Source organism: Pogona vitticeps, chromosome 2, assembly GCF_051106095.1.
Source record: "Pogona vitticeps strain Pit_001003342236 chromosome 2, PviZW2.1, whole genome shotgun sequence".
NCBI lineage: Eukaryota > Metazoa > Chordata > Lepidosauria > Squamata > Agamidae > Pogona > Pogona vitticeps.
Genome location: NC_135784.1, coordinates 275,987,499 through 275,997,588, shown reverse-complemented (window position 1 = coordinate 275,997,588; position 10,090 = coordinate 275,987,499). Strand labels below are relative to the sequence as shown.

Sequence of the window (10,090 nt, the reverse complement as noted above, 5' to 3'; positions counted from 1 at the left end):
TGGAAGAGGTTTGGGATAAGGCATTGTTTGAAGTTAAGCTTTCTCAGCTGCAATAATTTCCTTTTATAATTTTCTTCTAGAAGTCGAAGAGTTGAAATTCCTCTTTACAAACAAGGCAAACATTTGTGTGTAGGTAAGCATTTGGGCTCTCATGTGCATTGACTGTCCTCTTTAGCTATTCTTGTTAGGATCTATTCTGATGCTAATTTACACCCCATCCCTCCATCTTGGATTATCTCTAATAAATGACTGTGCAGTATCTATTGGCCTCTGCTTTTCCCAGGCTCTCCCCCCCCACCCCCTCTGGGGAGGTTTAGACACAGGCAAAAAGAGGAGACAGAAAGTGGGAGAATAGATGATTAGGAACTTTTGAAAGGGGGAGTGAGGAATTAGAGACGATACCCTTTGAAAATGTGTATGAGGCTCCTTAATGGTCCCTGCTTCATTTTCCACTTGGCTGCTTTGGCTGAACTGTAAACTAAAAATGACATGGGCTCATTAATTTGGCAGTGAATGGCAAGATTTGGTCATGTAGCATACCCAGAAAGCTATTGTTGACGGCTAGGTCATGTCAGAGGTGAAGCTCAATATGGCTGAAGCTCCTGCAAGATTTTGCTGAGGAGAATCTAACCTTCCCTTGTAACCTTTGCTTGTCCTCAGCCGTGCGACCAGCTTGGGGTTTCTTGACAAGACTTTCCATAAAGCTGTCAAGTTACTAGCAATATTATGTCAGATGACTTCTTTGTAAAAGCAGCCTCAATTATATCATCCTCCATTTGTGTGTCTGACAAACTGTGCTCACAATGGTAAAGAACCAAAATTGTCACCCAAGCGCAGGGGTGAGAAGCACGGGGAGGGGATCAGTAGATGGGTGGATGATCATGAGGAGAAATGGTCGAGATGGTGTGAACCCAAGCTCAAAATGCTTCAAGTGTCAAATGCAGCAAAATCAAACAAAAATTCACTTTTGGACATTGGGTTAATTGCATGTGTTTGATTTAAAAGAATACACTGTTAATTCCTTGGGTTGTCAAAAAAGTGAATTCCATGACAATCATGTTGGTCCCGTGGCATTTTGTCTGCATTAACACAGCTGTCTGGGTTAATATAGCTACATATTGAAATCTGCCAGCAGAAATATGTACTCTACCCTAAAAATTAAGGATACTGGGGAGAGAGCAGAGTTTGCGTGACAAAAGGCTGCTGTTTCTCATGACAGTATATTATAAATTTTGAAGTAAAAGAGATCATCCACACAGGTTCTATAGCCAAAAAAGAATCCAAACCCTCACGGCAGCGGTTTTGATCCATATCAGTTCTTGTAGTTTTAAGTCCAGGAGCAGGAACAGCAGCAGCAGATAGGCCTTTTGTAAAGCTTAGGGATCTTAATTGCCTGTTCAGGATCAATGCACTCCCTTGATTCTTCACAACCATCTATTGTTGATGGGAGTTATTTTATATATGTATGTGTAATTATTATAATATACATATAATAACTCAAAGCAACAATGCAGGCCAGCTGAAGAGACATACACATTCCTCTTTCTGCATCTGCATGCAAGAAAAAAATGTGCTAATTTTATGCCTGCTGCCACTACATAGCTATTAAAGGCATTGATGTCCTTTTTTCCTTGTAAAAGAAAGAGAGGGAGAAGGAGAGGAAGAGGGCAAGGGACAGAGAGGGCTTAAGTCATAATTCTTGTGAAATGACCATTTAATTATCTGGAATTGTTACCTTAATGAATGGCCCCCTTTCTAAAAGTTGAGGGTTTGAAGGGTGCATATACTTCAGATCACTTACAGGAAATTACCTCCCCCCCCCACACACCACACTGCACATTTTAAGGACTTCTTTTAAACTAAATGTATTTAAAAGACAGGTTTCTATCTTCGGCCTCTTTCACCTATCTTCTATGTACGAATGGCTAATTTTAACTAGTGGTGTGGTTTCAAGTAGTGAAGTAGGTTTTTAATTTCAATTTGTAACCGTATTATCATAAAACAAGGATCAAATATATACTGTATTGCTCTTCTGGTGGAACATGAAACCATTCCCTGCAACACACACAAATCTGGTACACATTGCATTCCTAACACACTTTTTAGGAAGGACATTGTACCGAACACAGTAAAGATAGTGAGGACTGTCCTGTAGAATCAGGAAGCACAAGATTGACAAAGCAAAGATGCAATTCAGTTTAAAAGTCCAAAATTTAAGCAAAGCAAAGCAGCATCCTGAAGATTATTGCTTCCCAGCCATTCATTTCCCACAAGTCTTTTCAAGAGGTGAAATAGGAACCAAGCATCATCACCTCCCCAGAGAAAAAAACTTGCAAAACCTCCCTCCTTGTCTTTTAGCCTACAAAATGTTTATTTCCCAACTAAATGAAGCTAAGCTCCATCATGTCTGTCAAGATGGCCCTTTCCTTAGATTAAACAAACTATAATGCAAAGCAAAAGTGTGTGATCACCCCTTCTTGGGGGAAAAAATGGAAACTGGTTGTGGGCTGGAAAGTTGGAAAGCGTTGGTGGCAGGCAGGCTCCATCACTCACCAGAGTGTGAGAATGTTCCTCTTCTGGATTACAGCTCCCAGACTTGGTAGCCCCAAAAGTAGCTTTTCTAAGCTCTACCCTGAACCCATGCACGTTTATTTGAAGCTGACACCACAGCTTGTACAAGCACAACTGTACATTCTGATTCTGTTACCTAGTACTGATAAAAACAACAAGGCTGATGTGATAATGTCATTGCCTCTACCAGCATGTTCTGTGTTTAATTTCTTTCTATTCTCCTTGCCACACACCCAGTCATGTATATAATATCGATACCTCCATGCATCTGATGTAGTGGGCTATAGTCCACAAAGCTCATGCTATAATGAGCCCGTTTGTCTTTAAGGGGCCATGGATCATCCCTGGCCAAACAGAGACATGACTGTGTCAAAGAAAGGCCAGAAGTGTATGTGTCTGCATGGCCTGTGCCTCTTTGTTTGAAGAACTGGGGTGTGATAATCAATCCACAGCTGACTCAGCATTAACTTTAAAACAACAGCTCTGATGCAGCCTGCATCTTTCCTGACTTGCATCTAAGAAAGACGTGAAATCCATCTTGCTGAGAACTTTCGGACTTTATATCTAAGAGCAACTTTCCTGGCAAAACCCATCCTGCCATGGACTTCTGGACTTTAAATTCTTGACATTGGTACACACCTGACAAAGTGAATGGTCCTAATCCAAAAAAGCTCATATATTGTATGGTGTGTTTTTTTTATTTTAGTGGTTCTAAATGTAAATGGCTGCTCTTGCATTTACATTTACTAAATTAACACAGCATGACAGTCAGTGTGCTGCAGTGTGTGGAGTGATGGACTAAGATTCAGGAGACAGACATTCAAATCCTTTCTTGGCCATGGAAACTCGCTGAGAGGGGGTGCTGCTAAAACTACCCTGTAAATAGCTCCCATGCCTTGAAAACCCTATTAGGGTCACCATGGGTAACTGACTGCAAAGCCTGGGAGTTCAGTTTCCCACTGTGCACCCAAGGAGAGCCAGCCTTGGGCTAGCTGCACAGTGGCAGGACACCCTCCAGAAGAAGGGAATGGTAAAGCACTTCTGAGTGCTCTTTATGTAGAAATCCCTGAGATGTGTCACATCTATCTATCTATCTATCTATCTATCTATCTATCTATCTATCTATCTATCTATCTATCTATCTATCTATCTATCTATCTATCTATCTATCTATCTATCTATCTATCTATCTATCTATCTATCTATCTATCTATCTATCTATCTATCTACCTACCTACCTACCTACCTACCTACCTACCTACCTACCTACCTACCTACCTACCTACCTACCTACCTACCTACAGTATTTATATGCTGCCTTTCTCCCCACAGGGGGCTCAAGGCAGCTCACAACAGACAAAATTTAAAAAAGTTTTGAAATACTATATAAACATCCTAACTTGCTGCTTAAAAGCCTGCCTGAAGAGGAAGATCTTTGCCTTGAAAGTTCTTGATGGAACATCCTCATCCTTGTTTCAGATGTGACTTGACAGCACACAGCACAGAAGTGAACACAGTGGCCCCTTTGGAATGTATGCACAGATGTGCCTCTCTTCGGGGCACATGATTATAGAGACACTCTACAAACAGGTTCTGTGGCCGTTTTGAAATAAATGTTAAATAAGGAGTGAAGGACAGCTGTCTTTTTTCTGTTCTCCTGTTCCTACACGTGTTGACTTGGTTTTGTGAAGAAGGGTGTTGCTGCCTTTTGAAATGCACTGTTGTGCAGTCAGCGATCAAATTATACAATTAATGTTCTTATTTCCTGTCAAGTTGCTTCCAACTTCATGATTTCCAAAAGGTCCAATCATTAGGTCGTGGTATTTTAATTGTTGTTAGCTGCCCAGAGTAGTGCCACAGCACTAGATGGGTAGGATATAAACAAACAAGCAAACAGCCCTGCTCAGCTCTTGCTGACTAAAGGCTGAGGCTTCCTTTATTGAACCAATTCATCTCATGAAATATTGTTTTTCCCCCTTACTACTTTCCATGTCTCTTAACATTATTGTCTTTTTCAATGGGTACTGTCATCTTACAACATGTCCAAAATACAACTTTCTCAGTTTAGTTGTTTGGCTTAGCCAATACATATTGTATATTTTTATCATGGCCATGATCATCTTTTCCCTTGAACTAAGCCAGAGAAGATGACATTCCAATGCAAATCTCAATCTCCCTCCCTCCCTCCCTCCCTCTTTCTCTTTCCAGTCCAGGAGTCATAGGGTGAGGAGAAGGAGGGGAGGAAAACCCTTTTCTTTGCATAGCTGGGCCATTCCTACTTTGGACATCCACATCTGAAAATAATACCTTGCCTATTTATGCACGTGGTCCTGTCATGACCTTCTCGACTAGGATATATTAAGCGAATTTCTCCAGTGTTTTCTTTTCTCCCTGATGGCTGCTATTGACATTGTTATGTGATGAAGGCTTTTCGAAGGAGTTCACTGTGTGTGTTAGTGCAGGCAACTAAAACAGCATCTCTGAACTTTGGGGAGTGAGTGCCTTCTTTGAGAGCTTTCAAATGTGATTTCTTTGCTTTAATCAAAACTTGGGCGGGGGAGGGGAGAAGAGAAGGAGAAATAGGTAGCCCGGCACTTCTTAGAAGTAGTTGTCAGCCTAATGGGTTTCACAGAAGGTTGAAGTGTTAAAAACTGAAAAGTTACCTCAGAAACAGACCCTGTCAAAGACATTTTTGCCACCCGAGGCTGAGAAGTAAATGCTGCCCTCTATCCAGCCAAGTCACATTACGCTTTATCCAAAAGCAGCTGAATTATTTTTGGCACATCAGATTTTATTTGCAATTAAAAGTTCCCAAAATGTAAGACTCAGTTAAAAGATGAAGAAGGAATTAGGGTGCAAAACAGACATAGAACAAAATATAACCGTGAATTCCATTACGGTTATAACATCAAGAGGATATTGCCTTTTGTCCTTAATAGTCTCTCCTTTATTTATTTTATTTTATTTATTTATTGCATTTATATGCCGCCCATCTAGACATAGTCTACTCTGGGCAGCTCACAACTTAGAAGATAAAAACAATTTTAAATATACAGTTTTACATTAAAAAACAAAATAATATAAAATACAATATAAATTTATGATTTTAACAGTTAATTTAAAGCAAAGAGTCCCAAGATGGCAAGAAGAAAAGAAGAAAAATAAGAATGATTTTGAAATGAATGTGCATCTTGGCCATCTTGATTACAAATTCATTTGAATCTATTTATATATTTTCTAAATAGGGAGTCACAAGGATGCTACAGTATACACTTAAATAACGTGACAGTGTCTCCTGAAAGAAAATAGGGCCAACACAGCAACAGCTGAAATTTAATTCCGGTTGGTTCCATGTTGAGCAAGCCAAGGAGTATGTTTTTCTTGAACCCCAAAAGGTTACTCTTTGGCTGCAGTGGGGGCTCCAGTCTGCTTGCTGTGATCATCTCCTTTCTTCTTATGACCTGAAACCATGTCATCAATATGCAGAAGGAAGAAAGCAGTCACTAAAACTGTCTTATTGATCTGTAATTTGACCGACAAAGGCTCCCCTCTGTCCAGCTCCTTCATGTCTGCCAAGGCTCCAGTCTCTTGCAGAAGATCTGACTGCCTTCCGGAAGAGAGTGTTTTGCCCCTCTTGAAGAGAGCATACAGATGATACTTTCACCACAATTATGGATGAGTGTCCAGGGAATAACTTTGAGAGCTTGGGCCACCACTCCGCCAGTCATGACTTTGGATCTTTCTGTCAAGGAGTGCGCAACTGCCATCTGAGAAGTACCACCACCTGGTACCAGATGAGGGTCCATCAAGGCATTGCAACAGACCTGCATGGCATCCTGAAAGATGCACCCCACTTCTAGAGTCTCTTTACTGGCACCTTGGGGCATGATGTTGCACACATTGGGCTTCTTGCAGTCAATGATGAAGGTGAAATACTCACCCCCAATTTTCTTCACTTCAAGCAGTGCAGCACCAGTTCCAATGTTCTCTTCATGCAGCTCACCTGTGCACCTGGCAATGTGAGCTCCCCAGGTTCTTGCAAGATGATTGTTGTCAGATTTTCTCACGTCTTGGATTGCAGTGATGTTGGCTCTCATTAGGAAATGCTGCGCCAGGTATGAGATGCCCTTTCCCATGCTTATAAGATCTGGTTTGGCTCTGATCAAATTCTCACACATCTGTTGAATGAATTCCTCCTCCATCTGTAGGATGTGAGCAAGGTCTTACTCACCAGTGATCTTGATGTTGGTCTCACTCTCACACTTCTTGTGCAAGTGAGCAGTGCAGCAAGAAAATGTGAGGGTTCTTGATGGTACAATGTATGCAGGGATGAGTGATATCTTTATCGATCATGACCCCAGGCAGGACATAAGAATCTTCAGTAAAGTTATCAGGATTTTTTCCTACTTTGGCATATTTCTTGATACCAGTTTCCATCCTGCCACGCACTTCAGACTCCACAGTCTTGATTGCATCATGCAATGCTGCAAAGCCTTGGCACCAATGGCATTCTTGATTATTTTGAGTATGGCTTTGTGGTTGTTAACATCAACTCGAGTCCTGAGCTTTTTCAGAGCACTGAACATGTCACCCAGAGCGTTTCTGTATGCACTGATTATCACTGTTGGGTGCATCTGCTGCCCTAGGAAATGCTCTGCTACTGTCAACATCTATCCAGCAAAAATAATAACCGATGTGGTCCTACCTCCCACCTCTTCATACTGAATGTGGCTGATTTCAGTTGTGGACTTGGCGGCTAGGTGCTGGAGCTGAAGTGTCGGGCATGTCAGACCCTCCCATTGAGTCCAACAACATCTTCATGTTCTGATATCAGCAATGGTCTCAGCATGAGATGATCAGAGCAAACAGACTGGAGCCCCAGATGCCACCCAAGAGTAACTTTCAGGAGTTCAGGGGGAAAAAACATGCTCCTTGGATTGCTGAACATGTAACCAACCTGGCTGCAATTTCAGCTGCTCCTTCTAATTCTTCAGCCCTAGGTACAGGTGAAATCAAAGTCCAAATCCTGATTCATCTGATGTTGGCAACAGAAAGGACAAAAGAAGGGCCCACACTGTGTTGGCTTTATGTCCTTTCAAGAAACATGGATACATTAGTATAAACTGTACCTTCTGGTAACAATTTTGCTACCAAGCTAGCTTAATATAGGTCAGGCAGTATGGCACATAACAGATTCATCCTCCTAATGAACTTTGGTTCTAAAGCCTGGAGAGATTTTGCTTGAGACGGGCACTTTGGCTTGCAACCTGGGGAAGTTTTACAGTGAAGTAGAACCTTTGCTCCCTTCGGCTTCTCAGAGGTGCTCCTCCCTTTCGACAAAGCTGGAAGAAGAGCAACAAAGTCCTGCAGGTATACAGATGGCTCTAGTCACCTCTCTTCCTGCAGAAATCATGGTGTACCAGTACTATAGCTGTAGCCCTTCCAGCTTTGGGCCCACCTTGCCACTCCATTCATGTTAACCTCATTAGCAAACCAAGATTCAAGGGGTAGTACAGTATTACTTGCCTACCTTTGTCCATGGAGTCCTTTCAAGCTTTCCACTTCTGTCTTGCAGCCTCTCCTTCCTTCATCCTCTTCTCTGCCTCCATCATGTGGGATATCACTCTTTTCCTGTTCAGTCTGACTGACGGGGTCAGCAGTGTACAGATGTATTGGTGAGCATGTGGGTCTCATGGAGGAGGGACCACAAAGGAGACAATTGCAAAATACATGTGGAATTCACTGGTTCATTCCTGGAGACATGGGTCTGTCTTTAGGCTACAGTGGTCCACACATGGCCCTGGGTAGCAACTACATAGCTAGCATGCCCACATGGCCACTGCCTTCATAACAGGATCTGTTTCCTAAAACAACAGGTCCGAGTTGCCAGTGAAAGAACAGAACTAGGCCAGAGGAGGTTTCCCAGATGCATGTCGGCACTTAATAGTGGCTTTGTGATTCCTTTCTACCTGGAGCGTATCATTCTTGCTGTTGCTTTGAGATGCTCCTTTCGCATTTGGTGAAGATGGGCTTCATGGACCTTCCTTTTCCCTTCTCACCATGACTGGCTGGCTTCCCTTGCCTGCTCTAGCTTCCAGTCTTGCCCATTCACATGTGCCTCAGCAAGGCTGGCCCTACCATTAGGCAGAGGGAGGAAGCAGATGCAGTCTCTTGCCTGTTCTATTGGAAGCTAGAGCTGTGTGCAAAACACAGGCTGTCTTGTTCCTCCTAACCTATCTCATGCCATCAGATGAGTTAGAAAACACTGTCCCATCACCAGCCCAGCTTATCTCTGTACATGTTTTCTTGTCCTTTTCTTTAAGTAGCAAAATTATCTTCTGTTGGCCCAGTGTATCATGGAGAGACATTTGGATGTATCTTCACTTATGTCCGCCAGGCATGTTCTGCAGTTGGCTAGTCCAGCATCTCATCACAAGCAACCTTGGGTGTGGTTCATCTTTCTGACAAGGGAGCCAAGGCTTGGGTTCCAATTGGATAACCTCCTTCATCCTCATCCCTGCTCAATTTTTTATCCCTAGTACGCTCAGTTTTGACACTACAGCCACACGCTTGCCCTGAGTGTCTGTGTAACATCTCCTCGGCATGTTCTACTGCATCATTGGAGATAAGTCAGTGGGTCTCTTAGCAGTAATTTCAGGTCCACAGGATCATACCATTACTAAGTGTTCAGACCAGTACTCAGATCCATTCCCCGAATCAAGAGACACTTACAGATATTTGTTGACAACACTAAGCTGAGGAAACAGCTCCAGTTAAGATCAGACCCAAAATCTGTCTTTTAAAGGCATGCTTAATAAACCAGTCACATCCCTTAAAGACTTCGGTCTCAATCAGCAGTAGGTGGTAAAAGGCAGCAAGAATGGGTTATGAGAAATTAAGGGATTTCTTACAACAAACAATTCTAACAGGCAAATTATCCACATTTTTCCCATTAAGGAGTGCAAGACATTAAGGTGACAAGCAATATATTTTGTAAAACAACAGGGATTTAAGAGGCAGACATGTACAAATGTTGCATTTTCCATACATTTTTGTGGTCAGGGAGTAATGTTTGAAGATATATGTGTGAGGTCATTTGAATGCACTCTGCAATTGGTCCTTCTTAGGCACATGAGAGCATCTGGTGGTCAGATGTGGAGGGCAGGTAGATGGATTTGTTTTTCATTGGAGTCGCTGAGGAATGGAACTGTCAAGTGTCCAAACAGGGCAGAGGAAAAATGATAATTACACACATACACACAGAGAGAGAGAGAGAGAGAGGGAGGGAGGGAGAGAGAGAGAGAGAGAGAGAGAGAGAGCAGTCACAATGTCTCCTTAGCAAGTCTTTGGGAAAGTAATCCAGTAAATGAAGTACAAAATTGCAGGAATCTTTGTGTTTCTTTTTCTTTGGTGCAGCAGAAGGAGTGTGCCAAGACCTCACTGGAGTGGTTTGGAGGAATGATTGCTGAGTATCTGCTCATGGTGGTCCACATGAGTTGAAATACTGCTAATTGGAGAA

General features: G+C 42.3%; 1 pseudogene; it reads right to left on the bottom strand.

Annotated features, from left to right (window-relative positions):
* Window positions 1-5,967: 5,967 nt before the first annotated feature.
* Window positions 5,968-7,984, bottom strand: LOC110077338 (T-complex protein 1 subunit gamma pseudogene; annotated as a pseudogene).
* Window positions 7,985-10,090: the final 2,106 nt, after the last annotated feature.